We start from the raw sequence: 21,100 nt of genomic DNA, 5'->3' as shown, positions 1-21,100 counted from the left end.
TGTCCTGCCACATTAACATCCAGTATGTATCCTATTCCTCATATAGAGCATAGGGCTCTGGTCAAAAGGAGTGCACTGCAGGAGCGCAACCTTCACAGGGGACGGGGAGGACATGACCCACGCACATTCTGAAATGGCTTTTTTGTCATCTCCTCCGGTTTTATCATTGCTGCAAAACAAGGCTCTGGTGTGCGTTAAGACCATGCAGATACCTCAGAGCATTTGGGTAGGCTGTTTTCCGGTTTGGCTGTGTGAAGACAAAGCTTCTGAAAGGCTGGCGTATAGGACCAGCAAGGAGAGCAGAAACTGGCTACTGATCTACCTGGCAAGGTAACTCCTGTTTGACAGAACAAATTCTATTTTTAAGGTTTGGATATACCTACTCAATCTAAACTTACGGTACTGTATATATCAAAGGTGGTCAGGAAATATGAGATTGAGTAACTCCCACAAACACCCATAATAAAATACAGCCGTGCCCTTCTGGGAGAAGACTGAACTAAGTTGCTGCTGCTTACCTTGGCTAACTTTCCAGTTTGCTAGTCTACTCTCGACAATATGTCTTTTGATGGTCTAGATTATTTGCTTGATTATCTGGTTTGTAAATAATATTAGCCCTACATTCTGGATATGGGGAGACACCATGGAGGGAAGTATGATGAAGACACTGTGAGTACTGTAACCTAATATTCTGTGAAAACAATGTCTCTGTCCCCTGCAGTGAGTAGGCTAACATCAATCATGTTAAATGTATTTAAATGTGTTAGTAGTATTTTTTTTAGGTTTTGTTTACACATGAAGCCTACATCATTCATTTTAAACTGTGTAAGTTTTCTAGGCTGGTTACTGTTATGTTCATGTTAAATAGGTGTTTGTCCCTTTAAGAGTACACAAGCGTTATTGGCTAAGGGCGACATAAACAGGATATAAAATGTAAAATTAGCCTACGAGACAGAATGCAAATAAACAAGCCCAGGGTTAAAATATTCCTCACAATGGATTCCCCTCTTATCACTAACAGGATGGCAGGTACCCTAGTGGTTAGAGTGTTGGACTAGTAACTGACATGTTGCAAGATTGAATCCCTGAGCTGACAAGGTAAAAATCTGTTGTTCTGCCCCTGAACAAGGCAGTTCCTAGGCCATCATTGAAAATAAGAGAATACATTTTTAAAACAGCTACACAACAGGTACCAGTATGTTTGTGCTAACATGCCATTCCACTGCTCCTTGCCATGACAAGTTTGGCATATGACACAAACTACAAGGAGTAGAATACCAGCACAAAACAGGTCTGGATTTCATGCAAACTCAGATATTGTCAGTCAAGGATGTATTCCCATTTACAGTTTTTTTTGTCAACCATAGTAGCCAAGTTAGTTTTGACTTAAATCTGCTTGAAAATCTATAGCAAGACTTGCAAATGTTTGTCTAGCCATTATCCCCAACATCTTGACAGAGTTTGAATAATTATGAAAAGAATAGCGGGCTAATATTGCATAATCCAGGTGTGTAAAGCTCGTAGAGACTTTCCCATGAAGAAACGGTCTGGACAACGCGATCCATCGTAACACCAAGATGTTGTAGCATTGCCGAATGTTCCTCGGACGCGCTCCTCGACTCTTCTGACTGGGGTACCTGCTCCTGCTGACTCCATGGGTGGTGTGGAATTCTGTCAGGTGTGTGTGTACTGGGGGCGGAGTCAGGTGCAGGAGAGCAGAGAGCTGTGAACAGGCGCACACTTTATTAAGGCAGAAGAAACCAACAGACGGACGCAAGTGTGTCAAAACCTCCAGCCCATAGGCAAAAGTGAAAAACGCGCAAAACAGTCACAATAATTTATGTTTAACAATAAACATCTTTGTAAACAACACTGTATAAGCAAACCAGTCTGGTGCGTCAGCAATTAACACGTAACACAAACAATTCCACAAAAAGACATGAGGGGGAACAGAGGAATAAACACATGCAGTGTGATTATGGGATGAAAACCAGGTGTGCAAAACAAGACAAAAATGGATCAATGAAAAATGGAACGGCGATGGCTAGAAAGCCGGAGACGTCGACTGCCGAACGCCGCCCGAACAAGGAGAGGAGCCGACTTCGGCGGAAGTCACACATCCTCCAAGTCAAAGAGAGGGGGGTATTTACATCCTTCAAGTCAAAGAGAGGGGGGGTATTTACATCCTCCAAGTCAAAGAGAGGGGGTATTTACATCCTTCAAGTCAAAGAGAGGGGGGTATTTACATCCTTCAAGTCAAAGAGAGGGGGGTATTTACATCCTTCAAGTCAAAGAGAGGGGGGTATTTACATCCTTCAAGTCAAAGAGAGGGGGGTATTTACATCCTTCAAGTCAAAGAGAGGGGGGTATTTACATCCTTCAAGTCAAAGAGAGGGGGGTATTTACATCCTTCAAGTCAAAGAGAGGGGGGTATTTACATCCTTCAAGTCAAAGAGAGGGGGGTATTTACATCCTTCAAGTCAAAGAGAGGGGGTATTTACATCCTTCAAGTCAAAGAGAGGGGGTATTTACATCCTTCAAGTCAAAGAGAGGGGGTATTTACATCCTTCAAGTCAAAGAGAGGGGGGTATTTACATCCTTCAAGTCAAAGAGAGGGGGGTATTTACATCCTTCAAGTCAAAGAGAGGGGGGTATTTACATCCTTCAAGTCAAAGAGAGGGGGTATTTACATCCTTCAAGTCAAAGAGAGGGGGGGGTATTTACATCCTTCAAGTCAAAGAGAGGGGGGTATTTACATCCTTCAAGTCAAAGAGAGGGGGTATTTACATCCTTCAAGTCAAAGAGAGGGGAGGGTATTTACATCCTCCAAGTCAAAGAGAGGGGGGGTATTTACATCCTTCAAGTCAAAGAGAGGGGGGGGTATTTACATCCTTCAAGTCAAAGAGAGGGGGGGGGGGTATTTACATCCTCCAAGTCAAAGAGAGGGGGTATTTACATCCTTCAAGTCAAAGAGAGGGGGTATTTACATCCTTCAAGTCAAAGAGAGGGGGGTATTTACATCCTCCAAGTCAAAGAGAGGGGGGTATTTACATCCTCCAAGTCAAAGAGAGGGGGGTATTTACATCCTTCAAGTCAAAGAGAGGGGGTATTTACATCCTCCAAGTCAAAGAGAGGGGGTATTTACATCCTTCAAGTCAAAGAGAGGGGGGGGTATTTACATCCTCCAAGTCAAAGAGAGGGGGGTATTTACATCCTCCAAGTCAAAGAGACGGGGGGGGTATTTACATCCTCCAAGTCAAAGAGAGGGGGGGGTATTTACATCCTCCAAGTCAAAGAGAGGGGGGGGTATTTACATCCTCCAAGTCAAAGAGGGGGGTATTTACATCCTCAAGTCAAAGAGAGGGGGGGGTCAAAGAGAGGGGGTTTTACATCCTCCAAGTCAAAGAGAGGGGGGTATTTACATCCTCCAAGTCAAAGAGAGAGGGGGGTGTTTACATCCTCCAAGTCAAAGAGAGGGGGTATTTACATCCTCCAAGTCAAAGAGAGAGGGGGTCAAAGAGAGGGGGTGTTTACATCCTCCAAGTCAAAGAGAGGGGGGTATTTACATCCTCCAAGTCAAAGAGAGGGGGGGTATTTACATCCTCCAAGTCAAAGAGAGGGGGGTATTTACATCCTCAAGTCAAAGAGAGGGGGGTATTTACATCCTTCAAAGTCAAAGAGAGGGGGGGGGTATTTACATCCTCCAAGTCAAAGAGAGGGGGGTATTTACATCCTTCAAGTCAAAGAGGGGGGTATTTACATCCTCCAAGTCAAAGAGAGGGGGTATTTACATCCTCCAAGTCAAAGAGAGGGGGGTATTTACATCCTCCAAGTCAAAGAGAGGGGGTATTTATCCTCCATCAAAGAGAGGGGGGTATTTACATCCTCCAAGTCAAAGAGAGGGGGGGTCAAAGAGAGGGGGTATTTACATCCTTCAAGTCAAAGAGAGGGGGGTATTTACATCCTCCAAGTCAAAGAGGGGGGTATTTACATCCTCCAAGTCAAAGAGAGGGGGGTATTTACATCCTCCAAGTCAAAGAGAGGGGGTATTTACATCCTCCAAGTCAAAGAGGGGGGGGTATTTACATCCTCCAAGTCAAAGAGAGGGGGGTATTTACATCCTCCAAGTCAAAGAGGGGGGGTATTTACATCCTCCAAGTCAAAGAGGGGGGGGGGTATTTACATCCTTCAAGTCAAAGAGAGGGGGGTTTTACATCCTCCAAGTCAAAGAGAGGGGGGGGTATTTACATCCTTCAAGTCAAAGAGAGGGGGGGTATTTACATCCTCAAGTCAAAGAGAGGGGGGTATTTACATCCTCCAAGTCAAAGAGAGGGGGGGGTATTTGCATCCTTCAAGTCAAAGAGAGGGGGGTATTTACATCCTCCAAGTCAAAGAGAGGGGGGTATTTACATCCTCCAAGTCAAAGAGGGGGGGCATTTACATCCTCCAAGTCAAAGAGAGGGGGGCATTTACACCCTCCAAGTCAAAGAGAGGGGGCATTTACATCATCCAAGTCAAAGAGGGGGGTATTTACATCCTCCAAGTCAAAGAGAGGGGGGTATTTACATCCTTCAAGTCAAAGAGAGAGGGGGGTATTTACATCCTCCAAGTCAAAGAGAGGGGGTATTTGCATCCTTCAAGTCAAAGAGAGAGGAGGGGGTATTTACATCCTCCAAGTCAAAGAGGGGGGTATTTACATCCTTCAAGTCAAAGAGAGGGGGGTATTTACATCCTCCAAGTCAAAGAGAGCGGGGGTATTTACATCCTCCAAGTCAAAGAGAGGGGGGGTATTTACATCCTCCAAGTCAAAGAGAGAGGGGGGTATTTACATCCTCCAAGTCAAAGAGAGGGGGGTATTTACATCCTCCAAGTCAAAGAGAGAGGGGGGTATTTACATCCTCCAAGTCAAAGAGAGGGGGGTATTTACATCCTCCAAGTCAATGAGAACGGTGGTGAGATGAAGATCCAATCGGATGCTGATCTGACAGACCAGGCGGTCGGTGACCAGCTCCTACAGCAGGTGAAAGAGAGGGAGAGGGACGGGGGGGAGGGAGAGAGAAAGAGAAAAATAGAATGTGTCTTTGTTTATGAACATTTGTGCAAAAGAGAGTGTAGTGTCTTAACACTTAGTACTTATTTATGTAATAAGAAAGACTCTGAATACAAGCAATTGAACTGGAGCTTCACATTTACTCAAACTAGTTAGTACCAGAATAACATAGAACAATACTGCGCATGACCAAGGGTGCTCCATCCTTAAAGGGGACATCAGTAATTAACAGAACATAACAGAGAGAGTGAGAAAATAAAATTGAAATGCTAGTGCTTTCATCTAGCTGCATGTAAAGTTTCTGAAGCAGGGTGTGTCTTACGTTCAACTGCGCTGGAGGCCTCAACCAGATGGACCGCTAGCTAACTGGCAAGCACGAAACCAGTCAACAACTTCGGGAGTACAGACCCACGGAAATCGTAATAATTGACTAAAATGCACAGTCAAAGTTGCCACGCAGAAATGTAGTTAACATAATAAAAAAATCCCCATCAAAATCAGAGATATCTGGGGTTTTTTTTCATGGGCTACGTCTCAATCCACCATATCCGCCAATATCGCCCTTCCTCATCTCACAAAACATCTGTAGCATACTAATGGTTTGGGCTACACACTAAATGACCCCTCTGTGGAAAGCTGAGACCATGGTGTTTACTCTAGGTCGCCTCACAAGCCTCACAAGACTCGTCTGAAGGTCCCCTGGAAGTATAATTTTAATTGTTTCCTGATCTTTCTTATATCTCTCAGATATGGCATAGAAACTTCAGAACAAAATCCCTTTATATTTTTTCAATCTGCTATTTAATGTGATTCTATTGGGTAACAGCATTAATGCCAAATTCAATGTGTCATCAAATATATATTTTGATACCTTAAAGCGTCTTAAAATTAAAAATCAAATAGCTGAATTATCCTTGGTATGACCGTCTTAAAAACAATTCCATATGTTAGCTTAGTAGTCCCCCCCCATTTAATATGAATAAATGAAATGACCTTAGAAATATCACAGTGTATCGTCTGCTCTTGGAATGTACCTGCTGTATTACAATGGATATTCACTCATTCATTACTGTATTTCAACTGATATTCACTCATTCATAAGTGCCAGGATAGACCATAACTACTCTATTTCAACTGATATTCACTCATTCATAAGTGCCAGGATAGACCATAACTACTCTATTTCAACTGATATTTAGTAATTCATTAAGGCATTTTCTTTTATAGCGAGTCATACTGAGACCAAGGTCTCTTTTAGAGATGAGCCCTGAATTACATCAAGTATAGAAAATACACACATCAAAATGTAAATACAAAATGTAAGCAGAAAGAAAAACAGGGTCATAAAAAACAAACACATTCGTCAGTAATAAGGTCCTCAATCAGCTTTCTGAATATCCCAGAGGCACCAAAACATCAAATGTAAGAACATTTCAAAGATTGTTCCACAAATATGGTTGAAGAAAACGAATAGCTGATTTACCTAGCTAACTCATTAGAGACCAAAGGGATTTCCAGAGTTAGACATCCCTGTGGTAACTCCTATGTCTAAAGTTTAGCAAAGAGGTTAGTAGCCTACAGTGGGACTTTTTGTATAAAAAGGCTTTATAAATGAAAACATAGCAATGTATCAACCTAAATGACATCAAAGGCCAACAAACTTTCTGGTAGAGAATACAATGAAGAGTAATACAATTCTTGCCCATAATGTTAAAATGTGCTCTTAACATTCCTATTACATCATAATGACTTTGATTTATACGTTTCCACTATTGCGGAAGTGATGTGAAGATTAAGAGAGGTGGGTTGGGAATGCGAACTTGGCACATACTGCAGTGTTCTTTCTGTCACACCATTTCCTGGAAAAGTAACATGTACATATGCCACAAGATAATATGTAAAAAATATGTAGTCAAATTAGATGGCTAACCCACTGATCCTGCTTTGTTGTAAACCCCTCAGGTCTAAAATGTGTATGTATGTGTATTTTATCCAACAGAATAATTTGTTTGTTGATTTGAATATGTCACAGTGGGGGATAATCTTCCAAGTCCCTGGAAAAACATAAAAAATACAGTATTATAACAAATTGATCAGGGAACCATATTTTGTACCCTTGATATGGCAGTGGCTCCAGTAAGCTATACAGTCAGGAACTTTCATATTTTCGTTGGAAATACATGTATACCTTCATGCATCTCCTGTGATACTGCTGTACAGAAACAAAGCACCATTTACAACCATCCAACTCGGTTTCATTTACAGTGAAATGCAACTACAGTCATCAATGACATCTTAATCCTCACTGGCATCTAATTTGTCCAGGTCATCCAGTTTACCTTGGAAACTTGGCACAGACTGATGCATAGAGACTAACTACACAGGGGAAAACATCAACCTGAACCGGTTTGAATGTGGGTGGCTCAACTCAAATTTGACTATAAAAGGGACACATCATCCAGGGTCAGTCATTGCATTTCAAGAGCCAAGACAGGTAATAACTTAGCAACCTACGAGTATTAACCAGAAAAAGCATGCAATACAAAGGTTGTACCTTTAGAGGATCCTTATTTCAGAAAAAAAAGTCATTGATTCTCTGAAGTTTTACAGATAATGTAACTGTGATGTCATGCGTTCCTTTGCAGATTCGGCTGTGATTCCGACAAAAGGATAGAACCGTCTTCAAACAAACAAAGGTAACGACAATGCCAATATTTTCCATTTTGTATTGGTATACATTTGTATTGCTGAAGTTCAGTGCTATAGCGCACTTGAAATATAAAGGTAATTTGTGGTTGAGCTGACTCATGCAGCCTTTACAGTGAATGTAGTCTCCACGAACACTGGAACATTGCCTTTAAATTCAAATAATGCTGTAACGCAGAACTTCAGCATTACGGATTGAATTGAGCCATTAGTCGACAACATGCAGAATTATAAGATGATTGATTAACTTTACAGTCGAGGGAATTGCCCTATATGGACAGGGCCACATTTCTAACAGAATCAATGTATTTATTTATTTGACATGGACAATGCACATCAATTAACCCCTACAAGTCTAAGGGGGGTTCTGCTAAGCTAACATATGAAATTGTTTTAAGATGGTCATACCATGGATAATTTTGCAATTTGATTTAGAATTTTAGGACCCCTGTAGGGAAGGGAAGAAAATGATCTAAATACAACAATTATTTGATGAAACATTGAATTTGGCATTAGTCCATAGAAACGCATTGAATAACATGTTCATAGATGGCAAACTATACTAAACAAAAATAGAAACGCAATATGCCATAATTTCAACGATTTTACTGAGTTACAGTTCGTATAACTAAGTCAGTCAATTAAAATATATCATTAGGCCCTAATCTATGGATTTCACATGACTGGGCAGGGGCGCATCCATGGGTGGGCCTGGGAGGGCAATGGCCCAACCTCTTGGGAGCCAGGCCCAGACATTCAGAATGAGTTTTTCCCCACTAAAGGGGTTTATTACAGACAGAAATACTGTCAGGGTGGCTGGTCTCAGACAGTCCTGCAGGTAAAGAAGGCAGATGTGGAGGCTGGCTTGGTAACACGTGCTCTGTGGTTGTGAGGCCGGTTGGACGTACTGCCAATTTCTCTAAAATGATGTTGGATTCTCTGGCAACAGCTCTGGTGTACATTCCTGCAGTCAGCATGCCAATTGCATGCTACCTCAAAACAGACATCTGTGGCATTGTGTTGTGACAAAACTGCACATTTATAGGGGTATGTTAGTGTCCCCAGCACAAGGTGCACCTGTGTAATGATCATGCTGTTTAATCAGCTTCTTGATATGCCACACCTGTCAGGTGGATGGAATATCTTGGAAAATAAGAAATGCTCACAAACAAGGATGTAAATTAATTTGTTCACAATATTTGAGAGCAATACATTATTTCTGAGATGGAAAATGTTCTGTGATTTTTTATTTAATCTCATGAAACATGGGACAAACACTTTACATGTTGTGTTTATATATTTGTTCAGTGTATTTAGGCCTAATTACCACTAAAATTCCATGAAAACGATAGAATGACAAACAAAATATATATGTGGGCTATAGCAGCCTAAATGTAGGAAGTCTAAATCGTGGTGTCTTCCCTATATTCTTTGTCTATGGCGCTGGTCTGAATGATTTACTGTAGGCGGGTGTGCAGAGGCCCGTCCATTGGAGACGTGACCAGATTGTTTTTTGACTAACAGGACATTTGTTTTGAAGTGTCTGAGAGAAATAAGAAAGATCAGGAATTGATAGAAAACATTTTGTGACCCATATTTAACCCCTTTTTTGACACTAAACTACTTCCATATATACAGTGCGTTTGGAAAGTATTCAGACCCCTTGAATTTTTCAACATTTTGTTATATTACAGCCTTATTCTAAAATGGATTCAATTGTTTTTCCCCTTCATCAATCTACACACAATACCCCATAATAGCAAAGCAAAAACAGGTTTTTAGAAATTATTGCAAATGTATTCAAAATTAAAAACTGAAATATTACATTTACATCAGCAGATCCTCTCAAGCACTGTCAGGTTGGATGGGGAGCATCGTTGAACAGCTATTTTCAAGTCTGTCCAGAGATCGATCGGGTTCAAGTCCTTGCTCTGGCTGGGCCAGGGTCAAGAGACTTGTCCCGAAGCCACTCATGCGTTGTCTTGCCTGTGTGCTTAGGGTCGTTTTCCTGTTGGAAGGTGAACTTCCGCCCCATTCTGAGGTCCTGAGCGCTCATCAAGGACGTGATGCTTGGCATTCAGGCCAAAGAGTTACATCTTTCATAAGACCAGAGAATCATGTTTCTCATGGTCTGAGAATCCTGTAGGTGCCTTTTGGCAAATTCCAAGCGAGCTGCCATGTGCCTTTTACTGAGGAGTCCAATCAAGTTGTACAAACATCTCAAGGATGATCAATGGAAACATGATGTACCTGAGCTGATTTTCGAGTCTCATAGCAAAGGGTCTTAATACCTACAGTGGGGAGAACAAGTATTTGAAACGCTGCCGATTTTGCAGGTTTTCCTACTTACAAAGCATGTAGAGGTCTATAATTTTTATTATAGGTACACTTGAACTGTGAGAGACGGAATCTAAAACGAAAATCCAGAAAATCGCATTGTATAATTTTTAAGTCATTCATTTGCATTTTATTGCATGACATATGTATTTGATACATCAGAAAAGCAGAACTTAATATTTGGTACAGAAACCTTTGTTTGCAATTACAGAGATCATACGTTTCCTGTAGTTCTTGACCAGGTTTGCAACACTGCAGCAGGGATTTTGGCCCACTCCTCCATACAGACCTTCCTCAGATCCTTCAGGTTTCGGGGTTGTCGCTGGGCAATACAGACTTTCAGCTCCCTCCAAGGATTTTATATTGGGTTCAGGTCTGGAGACTAGCTAGGCCACTCCAGGACCTTGAGATGCTTCTTACGGAGCCACTCCTTAGTTGCCCTGGCCATGTTCAATGCTCTTACTGAGGGAAGGAGGTTGTTGGCCAAGATCTCATGATACATGGCCCCATCCATCCTACCCTCAATACGGTGCAGTCGTCCTGTCCCCTTTACAGAAAAGCATCCCCAAAGAATGATGTTTCCACCTCCATGCTTCACGGTTGGGATGGTGTTCTTGGGGTTGTACTCATCCTTCTTCCTCCAAACACGGCGAGTGGAGTTTAGACCAAAAAGCTCTATTTTTGTCTCATCAAGACCACATGACCTTCTCTCATTCCTCCTCTGGATCATCCAGATGGTCAGTGGCAAACTTCAGATGGGCCTGGACATTCGCTGGCTTGAGCAGGGGGACCTTGCGTGCGCTGCAGGATTTTAATCCATGACGGCGTAGTGTGTTACTTATGGTTTTCTTTGAGACTGTGGTCCCAGCTCTCTTCAGGTCATTTACCAGGTCCTGCTGTGTAGTTCTGGGCTGATCCCTCACCTTCCTCATGATCATTGATGCCCCACGAGGTGAGATCTTGCATGGAGCCCCAGACCAAGGGTGATTAACTGTCATCTTGATCTTCTTCCATTTTCTAATTATTGCGCCAACAGTTGTTGCCTTCTCACCAAGCTGCTTGCCTATTGTCCTGTAGCCCATCCCAGCCTTGTGCAGGTCTACAATTGTATCCCTGATGTCCTTACACCCTCTCTGGTCTTGGCCATTGTGGAGAGGTTGGAGTCTGTTTCATTGAGTGTATGGACAGGTGTCTTTTATACAGGTAACGAGTTCAAACAGGTGCAGTTAATACAGGTAATGAGTGGAGAACAGGAGGGCTTCTTAAAGAAAAACTAACAGGTCTGTGAGAGCCGGAATTCTTACTGGTTGGTAGGTGATCAAATACATATGTCATGCAATAAAATGCAAATTAATTACTTAAAAATTACAAACCTCTACATGCTTTGTAAGTAGGAAAACCTGCTAAATCGGCAGTGTATCAAATACTTGTTCTCCCCACTCTATGTAAATAAGGTATTTTGGTTTTATTTTTAATCAATTTGCAAACATTTCTTAAAACTGTTTTCTCTTTGTCATTATGGGGTATTGTGTGTAGATTGATGAGGAAGTTTATTTATTCAATCCATTTTAGAATAAGGCTGTAATGTTGCAAAATGTGGAAAAAGTCAAGGGGTCTGAATACTTTCCAGTTGCAATGCAATTCATTATTTTAACTGGTACCAGGCTACTTTCAGACGAGTCTTATGAGGCTTTATGGCATCCTAGATCAAAACAACCAACGTACGTGTTCATGAGAGTCTCACCTTTCGATGGTGGGGTCATATTATTATCATACTATTCGGACACTACAAATGTTCTCTATTACCGATTTTCGGATGTCTCCTGGTCTGACAAACACTGCTGTAGCTCTGTCACCTTCCACTGCAGAAGCAGATGGCCGACATCGGCAGATGCGGTGGATTGAGACGCAGCCCATCCACATTTCTTGCTTTAAGGGGCAATCAGCAGTAGAAACAATAACAAAGAGTACTCACCACCCCTGAACTGAGGGATGGGGCTGGACCACTCTCAAATTCATGAACAGAGTTATGGATGCAAGGACTGACCATGCAAGATATCAAAATGATACACTACATGGCCAAAAGTATGTTGACACCTGCTTGTCGAATATCTCATTCCAAAATCATGGCATTAATATGGAGTTGGTCCCCCCTTTGCCGCTATAACAGCCTCCACTCTTCTGGGAAGGCTTTCCACTAGATTTTGGAACATTGCTGCAGGGACTTGCTTCCATTCAGCCACAAGAGCAATAGTGAGGTTGAGCACTGATGTTGGGCAATTAGGCCTGGCCTGTAGTTGGCATTCCAATTCATCCCAAAGGTGTTAATTTGGGTTAAGGTCAAGGCTCTGTGCAGGCCAGTCAAGTTCTTCCACACTGATCGCGACAAATCATTTCTGTATGGACCTCGCTTTGAGCACGGGGGCATTGTCATGCTGAAACAGGAAAGGGCCTTCCCCAAGCTGTTGTCACAAAATCTTGAAGCACAGAATTGTCTAGAATGTCATTGTATGCTGTAGTGTTATGATTTCCCTTCACTAGAACTAAGGGGCCTAGCCCAAACCAGAACAGCCCAAGACCCTTCCCCAAACTTTACAGTTGGCACAATGCATTCGGGCAGGTAGCATTCTCCTGGCAACCGCCAAACCCAGACTCGTTCGTCGGACTGCCCGATGGTGAAACGTGATTCATCACTCCAGATAAGGCATTTCCACTGCTCCAGAGTCCAATGGCGGTGAGCTTTACACCACTCCAGCTGATGCTTGGCATTGCGCATGGTGATCTTAGGCTTGCCCATTGAATCCCATTTCATAAAGCTCCCGACAAACAGTTTGTTGTGCGGACGTTTCTTCCAGAGGCAGTAGTGAGTGTTGCAACTGAGGACAGAGTAGATTTTTACGTGTTTCGGAACTCGGGAGTCCCGTTCGGTGAGCTTGTATGGTCTACCACTTCGCAACTGAGCCGTTGTTGCTCCTATACATTTCCACTTCACAATAACAGCACTTACAGTTGACCGGGGCAGGGCAGAAATGTTATGAACTGACTTGTTGGAATGGTTGCATCCTATGACGGTGCCATTCTACTGCCAATGTTTGTCTATGGAGGTTTCATGACTCTGTGCTCGATTTTATACACCTGTCAGCAATGGGTGTGGCTGTAATCGCCGAATCCACTCATTTGAAGGGGTGTCCACATAGAGTACCAGTCAAAAGTTTGGACACCTACTCATTCAAGGGTTTTTCTTTATTTTAACTATTTTCTATATTGTAGAATAATAGTGAAGACATCACAACTGTGAAATAACAAATATGGAATCAGATAGTAACCGAAAAAGTGTCAGATAAATCAAAATATATTTTATATTTGAGATTCTTCAAAATAGCCACCATTTGCCCTGATGAAAACTTTGTACACTCTTGGCATTCTCTCAACCAGCTTCACCTGGAATGCTTTTCTAACCGTCTTGAAGGAGTTCCCACATATGCTGAGGACTTGTTGGCAGCATTTCCTTCCCTCTGCGGTTCAACTTATCCCAAACCATCTTAATTGGGTTGAGGTTGGATGATTGGTGAGGCCAGGTCATCTGATTCAGCACTGCATCATTCTCCTTCTTGGTCAAATAGCTCTTACACAGCCTGGAGGTGTGTTTGGTCATTGTCCTGTTAAAAAAATTATTATTGTCCCACTAAGCGCAAACCAGATGGGATAACATTTTGCTGCAGAATGCTGTGGTAGCCATGCTGGTTAGGTGTGCCTTGAATTCTAAATAAATCACAGACAGCGTCACCAGCAAAGCATCCCCACACCATCACACCTCTTCCATGCTTCACGGTGGGAACCACACATGCAGAATTAATCTGTTCACCTACACTGCGTCTCACAAAGACACTGTGGTTGGAACCAGATATCTCGAATTTGGACTCATCAGACCAAAGGACAGATTTTCCAAAGGTCTAATGTCCACTGCTCGTGTTTCTAGTTCCAAGCAAGTCTCTTCTTATTATTGGTGTCCTTTAGTAGTGGTTTCTTTGTAGCAATTCGACCATGAAGGCCTGATTCACGCAATCTCCTCTGAACAGTTGATGTTGAGATGTGTCTGTTACTTAAACTCTATGAAGCATTTATTTGGGCTGCAATTTCTGAGGCTGGTAACTCTAATGAACGTATCCTCTGCAGCAGCAGTAACTCTGGGTCTTCCTTTCCTGTGGTGGTCCTACATGAGAGCAAGTTTCATCATAGAGTTTTTGCGACTGCACTTGAAGAAACTTTCAAAGTTCTTGAAATGTTCCAAATTGACTGACCTTCATGTCTTATGTAATGATGGACTGTTGTTTCTCTTTGCTTTTTTGAGCTGTTCTTACCATAACAGGGACTTGGTCTTTTACCTAACAGTGCTATCTTCTGTATACCACTCCTCCTTGTCACACACAACTGATTGGCTCAAATGCCTTAAGAAGGAAAGAAAATCAACAAATTCACTTTTAACAAGGCACAACTGTTAATTGAAGTGCATTCCAGGTGACTACCTCATACATATCCAAGATGGCTTTTCAGTCGGACGTCAATTTGTCTTGTCTCGTCCCGTCCCATGTATATATCGTCTTTGTGTATATTTCATATAGACTTTTTATATTTTTTATTTTAATTTCCATCTACAGACTGAACATATTCTCCTGCAACGCGCCTCACCCAATATGGCACGGATCTGCTATTTTTTTACACTTTAGAACCGGAACCCCTATCAGGAGCTAGCCAGCTAACTAGCTACTAGCTAGTAGTCAGTTAGCCACTGCGAGCGGTCATCACGTTAACTTGGACATCAGCTAGCCTCAGCCCGGTCAATTCCTGACGGTCAATTCCTTTTTCTCTACCACATCTCCGGATTCCTACCGCAAGCAATGAACCTTTACATCGGATTGTCGCAGCTGGCTAGCTGCTATCCAAGTGGCTACTCCTGGCTAACGTCTCTGTCCAAAGCAAGCACTAGTTAGCCTGGAGCTAGCCTAGAGCTAGGCCCATCTCCAGCCAATTATTGGACTACAAAACCTATTTTGCCAATTGGCCTGGACCCTTTTACTGCCGACACGGATCCCCGCCGACCAATCACGACTGGTCTACCGATGTAACCGTCCGAGTGGGTCTCAACAGGCTATTCTGTTACGATGTCACCGAAGAACCACCTACTATCCCCGGCCCGCTAGCTTTTCTGAACGCTGTGTCCCCTGCTCGCCTAGCTTAGTAGTGACTACCAAACAGCACCCTGACTCACCTATTGCTACTCTTTTGACCCTATGATCACTCGGCTACACCGCTGATGCCCCCTGTTTCAATAACACAGCACCTCATTTTGTTTACCTGTCGGCCCCAGCCTTGAACTCAGGTCAAGTGCGTACCTAACTAACCTGCTCTGCCCATTCATCGCCATTTACCCGTTGTTGTCTTAGCTCTCCTGATCCACACATGTGTTTGCTTTATGCCTCTCTCTAATGTCAATATGACTTGTCTACTGCGGTCTTGGCTAGTTCTTGCTGTTTTATTTCACTGTATAGCCCTCAGTCCCACTCAAAATGCCTTAGATAGCTCTTTTGTCCCACCCCACACACATGCGGAGACCTCACCTGGCTTAACTGGTGCCTCCAGAGACGAAACCTCTCTCATCGTCACTCAATGCCTAGGTTTACCTCCACTGTACTCACATCCTACCATACCATTGTCTGCACATTAGGCCCTGAATCTACTCTACCATGCCCAGAAATCTCATCTTTTTATTCTCTGATCTTTTTATAGCCTTTAGCCGTACCCTTATCCTACTCCTACTCTGTTCCTCTGGTGATGTAGAGGTTAACCCAGGCCATGTAGCCCCCAGTTCCACTCCTATTCCCCAGGCGCTATCTTTTGTTGACTTCTGTAACCGTAAAAGCCTTGGTTTCATGCATGTTAACATCAGAAGCCTCCTCCCTAAGTTTGTTTTATTCACTGCTTTAGCACACTCCGCAAACCCTGATGTCCTAGCCATGTCTGAATCCTGGCTTAGGAAGGCCACCAAATATTCTGAGATTTCCATCCCCAACTACAACATTTTCCACCAAGATAGAACTGCCAAAGGGGGTGGAGTTGCAATCTACTGCAGAGAGAGCCTGTCGTGTTTTCCAGATCTGTGCCCAAACAGTTCAAGCTTCAACCTTTAAAAATCCACCTTTCCAGAAATAAATCTCTTGCTGTTGCCACTTGTTATAGACCCCCCTCAGCCCCCAGCTGTGCCCTGGACACAATATGTGGATTAATTACCCCCCATTTATCTTCAGAGTTTATACTGTTAGGTAACCTAAACTAGGATATGCTTAACAGCCCAGCTGTCCTACAATCTAAGCTAGATGCCCTCAATCTCACACAAATTATCAAGGAACCTACCAGGTACAACCCTAAATCCATAAACACGTGCACCCTCACAGATATCATCCTGACCAACCTGCCCTCCAAATACACCTCTGATCTCAGCGATTACTGCATCATTGCATGTGTCCGTAATGGGTCCGCGGTCAAACAACCACCCTGTATCACTGTCAAATGCTCCCTAAAACACTTCAGCGAGCAGGCCTTTCTAATCGACCTGGCCGGGGTATCCTGGAAGGATATGGACCTCATCCCGTCAGTAGAGGATGCCTGGTTATTCTTTAAAAGTGTTTCCGTCACCATCTTCAATGAACATGCCTGTTAAATTTTTTAAAAACTAAGAACAGATACCTGTATAGCCCTTGGTTCACTCCAGACCTGACTGCCCTTGACCAGCACAAAAACATCCTGTGGCATACTGCATTAGCATCGAATAGCCCCCGCGATATGCAACTCTTTGGGGAAGTTAGGAACCAATATACACAGGCAGTTAGGAAAGCAAAGGCTAGCTTTTTCAAAAAGAAATTTGCATCCTGTAGCACAAACTCCATAACATTCTGGGACACGGTAAAGTCCATGGAGAATAAGAGCACCTCCTCCCAGCTGCCTCACTGCACTGAGGCTAGGAAACACTGTCACCACGATAAATCTACGATAATCGAGAATTTCCATAAGCATTTTTCCACGACTGGCCATGCTTTCCACCTTGCTACTCATACCCCAGTCAACAGCTCTGCACCCCCCACAGAAACTTGCCCAAGCCTCCCTCATTTCTCCTTCACCCCAATACAGATAGCTGATGTTCTGAATGAGTTTCAAAATCTGGACCCCTACAAATCAGCTGGGCTAGACAATCTGGACCCTCTATTTCTAAAATTATCCGCTGCAATTGTTCCAAACCCTATTACTAGCCTATTCACCCTCTCAGAGATCCCCAAAGATTGGAAAGCTCCTGCCGTCCTCCCTCTCTTCAAAGGGGGAGACTTTCTAGACCCAAACTGTTACAGACCTATATCTATCCTACCCTGCCTTTCTGAAGTCTTCGGAAGCCAAGATAACAAACAGATGACTGATCATTTCGAATCCCACTGTACTTTCTCCGCTATGAAATCTGGTTTCCCAGCGGGTCATGGGTCCACCTCGACCACGCTCAAGGTCCTAAACGATATCATAACCTCCATCGATAAAATACAATACTGTGCAGCAGTCTTCATCTACCTGGCAAAGGCTTTTGACTCTGTCAATCACCGCATTCTTACTGGCAGACTCAACAGCCTTGGTTTCTCAAATGACTGCCTCGCCAGGTTCACCAACTACTTCTCAGATCGAGTTCAATGTGTCAAATCGGAGGGCCTGTTTTCCAGATCTCTGGCTGTCTATGGGGTTGCCACAGGGTTCAATTCTCGGGCTGACGCTTTTCTCTGTATACATCAATGACGTCGCTCTTGCTGCTGGTGATTCCCTGTTCCACCTCTACGCAGACGACACCATTCTGTATACTTCTGGCCTTTCATTGGACACCGTGTTAACTAACCTCCAGACGAGCTTCAATGCCATACAGCACTCCTTCCGTGGCCTCCAACTGCTGTTAAATGCATACTCTTCAACCGCACCCGCCCGCCCGACTAGCATCACTACACTGGACAGTTCTGACTTAGAATATGTGGACAACCACAAATACCTAGGTGTCTAGTTAGACTGTAAACTCTCCTTCCAGACTCACATTAAGCATCTCCAATCCAAATTTAAATCTAGAATCGGCTTCCTATTTCACAACAAAGCATCCTTCACTCACGCTGCCAGACATACCCTCGTAAAATTGACTATCCTACCGATTCTTGACTTCGGCAATATCATTTACAAAATAGCCTCCAATACCCTACTCAGCAAATTGGATGCAGTCTATCACAGTGCCACCCGTTATGTCACCAAAGCCCCATATAGTACCCACCACTGCGACCTGTGTGCTCTTGTTGGCTGGCCCTCGATTCATATTCGTTGCCAAACCCACTGGCTCCAGGTCATCTATAAGTCTTTGCTAGGTAAAGCCCAGCCTTATCCTAGCTCACTAGTCAGCATAGCAGCACCCACCCATAGCACGCACTCCAGCAGGTATATTTCACTGGTCACCCCCAAAGCCAATTCCTCCTTTGGCTGCCTTTCCTTCTATTTCTCTGCTGCCAATGACTGGAACGAACTGCAAAAATCTCTGAAGCTGGAGACTCATATCTCCCTCACTAGCTTTAAGCACCAGCTGTCAGAGCAGCTCACAGATCACTGCACCTGTACATAGCCCATATGTAAATAGCCCATCCAACTACCTCATCCCCATACTGTATTTATTTATTTTGCTCCTTTGCACCCCAGTATCTCTACTTGCACATTCATCTTCTGCACATCTATCACTCCAGTGTTTAATTGCTAATTTGTCATTACTTTGCCACTATTGCCTATTTATTGCCTTACCTCCCTTATCTTACCTCATTTGCACACACTGTATATAGACTTTTTCTACTGTATTATTGACTGTATGTTTGTTTATTCCATGTGTAACTCTGTGTTGTTGTATGTGTCGAACTGCTTTGCTTTATCTTGGCCGGGTCACAGTTGTAAATGAGAACTTGTTCTCAACTAGCCTACCTGGTTAAATAAAGGTGAAATACAAATAAAATATTTTAAAATATATAGGATTAATCACAATAATTGTTTGCTAAAATAATAATACTTCCAAGAAATGTAATTTTTGTAAGGACAATCCTTGTAAGAAGTTCCAATCCTTTGCATGAATTTTATTACTAATGTTATTAGGTAATTATGGAAATTAAGATTAGCAGGATTCTTATACTATTTATAATGCAAATCGAGGTGAGGGCTATGGAAATGCTTTTGGCAGCTGATCTGCTTCTGTTCTGTGGGTGGTACTGTGTGCTCTTTTCAAGGGATGGGTCCCAATCTCTCGGGGGCCCTGGGATCCGGGGGAACGGGGGTGGTCTGCCGGTCACTAGGATGACAACCCAACTTGGGATGGGAGGGGTTTTAACAGGTGGAATAGTGGAGACCAATTGAAGGTTTACTTAGTAGCAATGCAAATGTCATGCTACAGCTATATGGACACTCAAACACTATGTTATTTTTTAATGGTGAGTTTACAAACATATGTTATGATAAATAGATTTGAAACTTGTGTTTCATTATGGTAAATGGTGAAATAAGTATAGCCAGTTATAATTGTAATGGCTTAGCAGATAATAAGAAAAGACGGACAGTATTTTCCTGGCAAAAAGAGAAGGAATATATGATCTATTGTTTACAGGAAACTCATTCAACCCTTTTAGATGAAGTTGTGTGGAAAAAGGACTGGGGGGCTTAATATATTTCTCCCATGGGAAAAGAAATTCCAAAAAGGTGATGATATTAACAGTAATTTTGATCTAAATGTACAAATTGTTCAAACAGATCCTCAAGGTGGTTGGTGATTTTAAATATGATATTGGACCATAAACAGATATGGCTCAATAACCTATACGGTCCAAATAATGATGATACACATTTCTATGAAAATATATATGAGAATTTATTGACCCTACAAGCAATACAAAACTGTATTATTGTCGCACCCTGATCTGTTTCACCTGTCTTTGTGCTTGTCTCCACCCCCCTCCAGGTGTCACCCATCTTCCCCATTATTCCCAGTGCATTTACACCTGTGTTCTCTGTTTGTCTGTTGCTAGTTCATCTTGTCAGGTCTTACCAGCGTGTTTTCTTGTCTCCTTGCTTTCTCAAGTTCTGTTTCCTAGTTTCTCCGGTTCTGACCATTCTGCCTGCCCTGACCTCGAGCCTGCCTGCCGTACTGTACCTGCCTGACTCTGACCCGTTTATGAACCTCTGCCCGTCCTGTTTTTTAAATTAATGAGTAAAGAATAATACATTATTTTTAGAATGGCAAGCCAGATAAAATTAAAAGGTCCTATTTATATAATGAATATGAATTCGGGGGGCAGAAATTATTAAAGCATTAGACCTCTCACTTAAGGCATCAGTCATACAAAAGTTATACTTAAATCCGAACTGGTTCTCTAGCAAATTAGTTACAATGTATCAAGATGCAAGGAGAGACCCAAATGCAGACACAGGAGGCAGATGGTTGGAGTCTTGCAATGTTTAATAATCCAAAGGGGTAGGCAAGAGAATGGTCGTGGACAGGCTAAAGGTCAAAACCAGATCAGAGTCCAGGAGGTACAGAGTGGCAGACAGGCTTGTGGTCATGGCAGGCAGAATGGTCAGGCAGACAGGTACAGAGTCCAGAAAACAGGCAAGGGACAAAACCAGGAGGACTATAAAAAGGAGAATAGTAAAAGGAGTACGGGAAAAACACGCTAGTTGACTTGACTAAACATACAAGACGAACTGGCACAGAGAGACAGGAAACACAGGGATAAATTCACCAGGGATAATAAGCGACACCTGGAGGGGGTGGAGACAATCACAGGAACAGGTGAAACAGATCAGGGCGTTATTTTTTAACAAGCCATAGAAAGTTGTTTTCAATTTCAGTTTAATCCACCAGAAAAGACAGAAAAAATAATACAACAAATATGGTGGTTAAACTCAAAT

At 42.8% G+C, this 21,100-nt stretch overlaps 1 protein-coding gene across 7 annotated transcripts in view; it reads left to right on the top strand.

The window, feature by feature from the left end:
- Window positions 1–243: 243 nt before the first annotated feature.
- The window catches only part of sb:cb1081 (NACHT, LRR and PYD domains-containing protein 1 homolog), a 36,484-nt gene continuing 15,627 nt past the window's right edge, over window positions 244–21,100 (top strand). For 4 of the 7 annotated variants that reach the window (XM_024414859.2, XM_024414856.2, XM_024414858.2 and 1 more), the window contains exons 1-3: window positions 245–330; window positions 7,376–7,544; window positions 7,696–7,746. The gene's annotated coding sequence lies outside the window, so the exon portion shown is untranslated. Of the gene's footprint in view, window positions 331–433; window positions 670–7,375; window positions 7,545–7,695; window positions 7,747–21,100 lie in introns of those variants that run through there. The other 3 variants (XM_042329466.1, XM_042329467.1, XM_042329468.1) reach the window with 3 other exon arrangements.

This window comes from Oncorhynchus tshawytscha, linkage group LG10, assembly GCF_018296145.1.
Source record: "Oncorhynchus tshawytscha isolate Ot180627B linkage group LG10, Otsh_v2.0, whole genome shotgun sequence".
Classification (NCBI taxonomy): Eukaryota; Metazoa; Chordata; class Actinopteri; order Salmoniformes; family Salmonidae; genus Oncorhynchus; species Oncorhynchus tshawytscha.
Note: the sequence above shows the minus strand (reverse complement) of the source record. Positions and strands in the feature narration are given on the sequence as shown.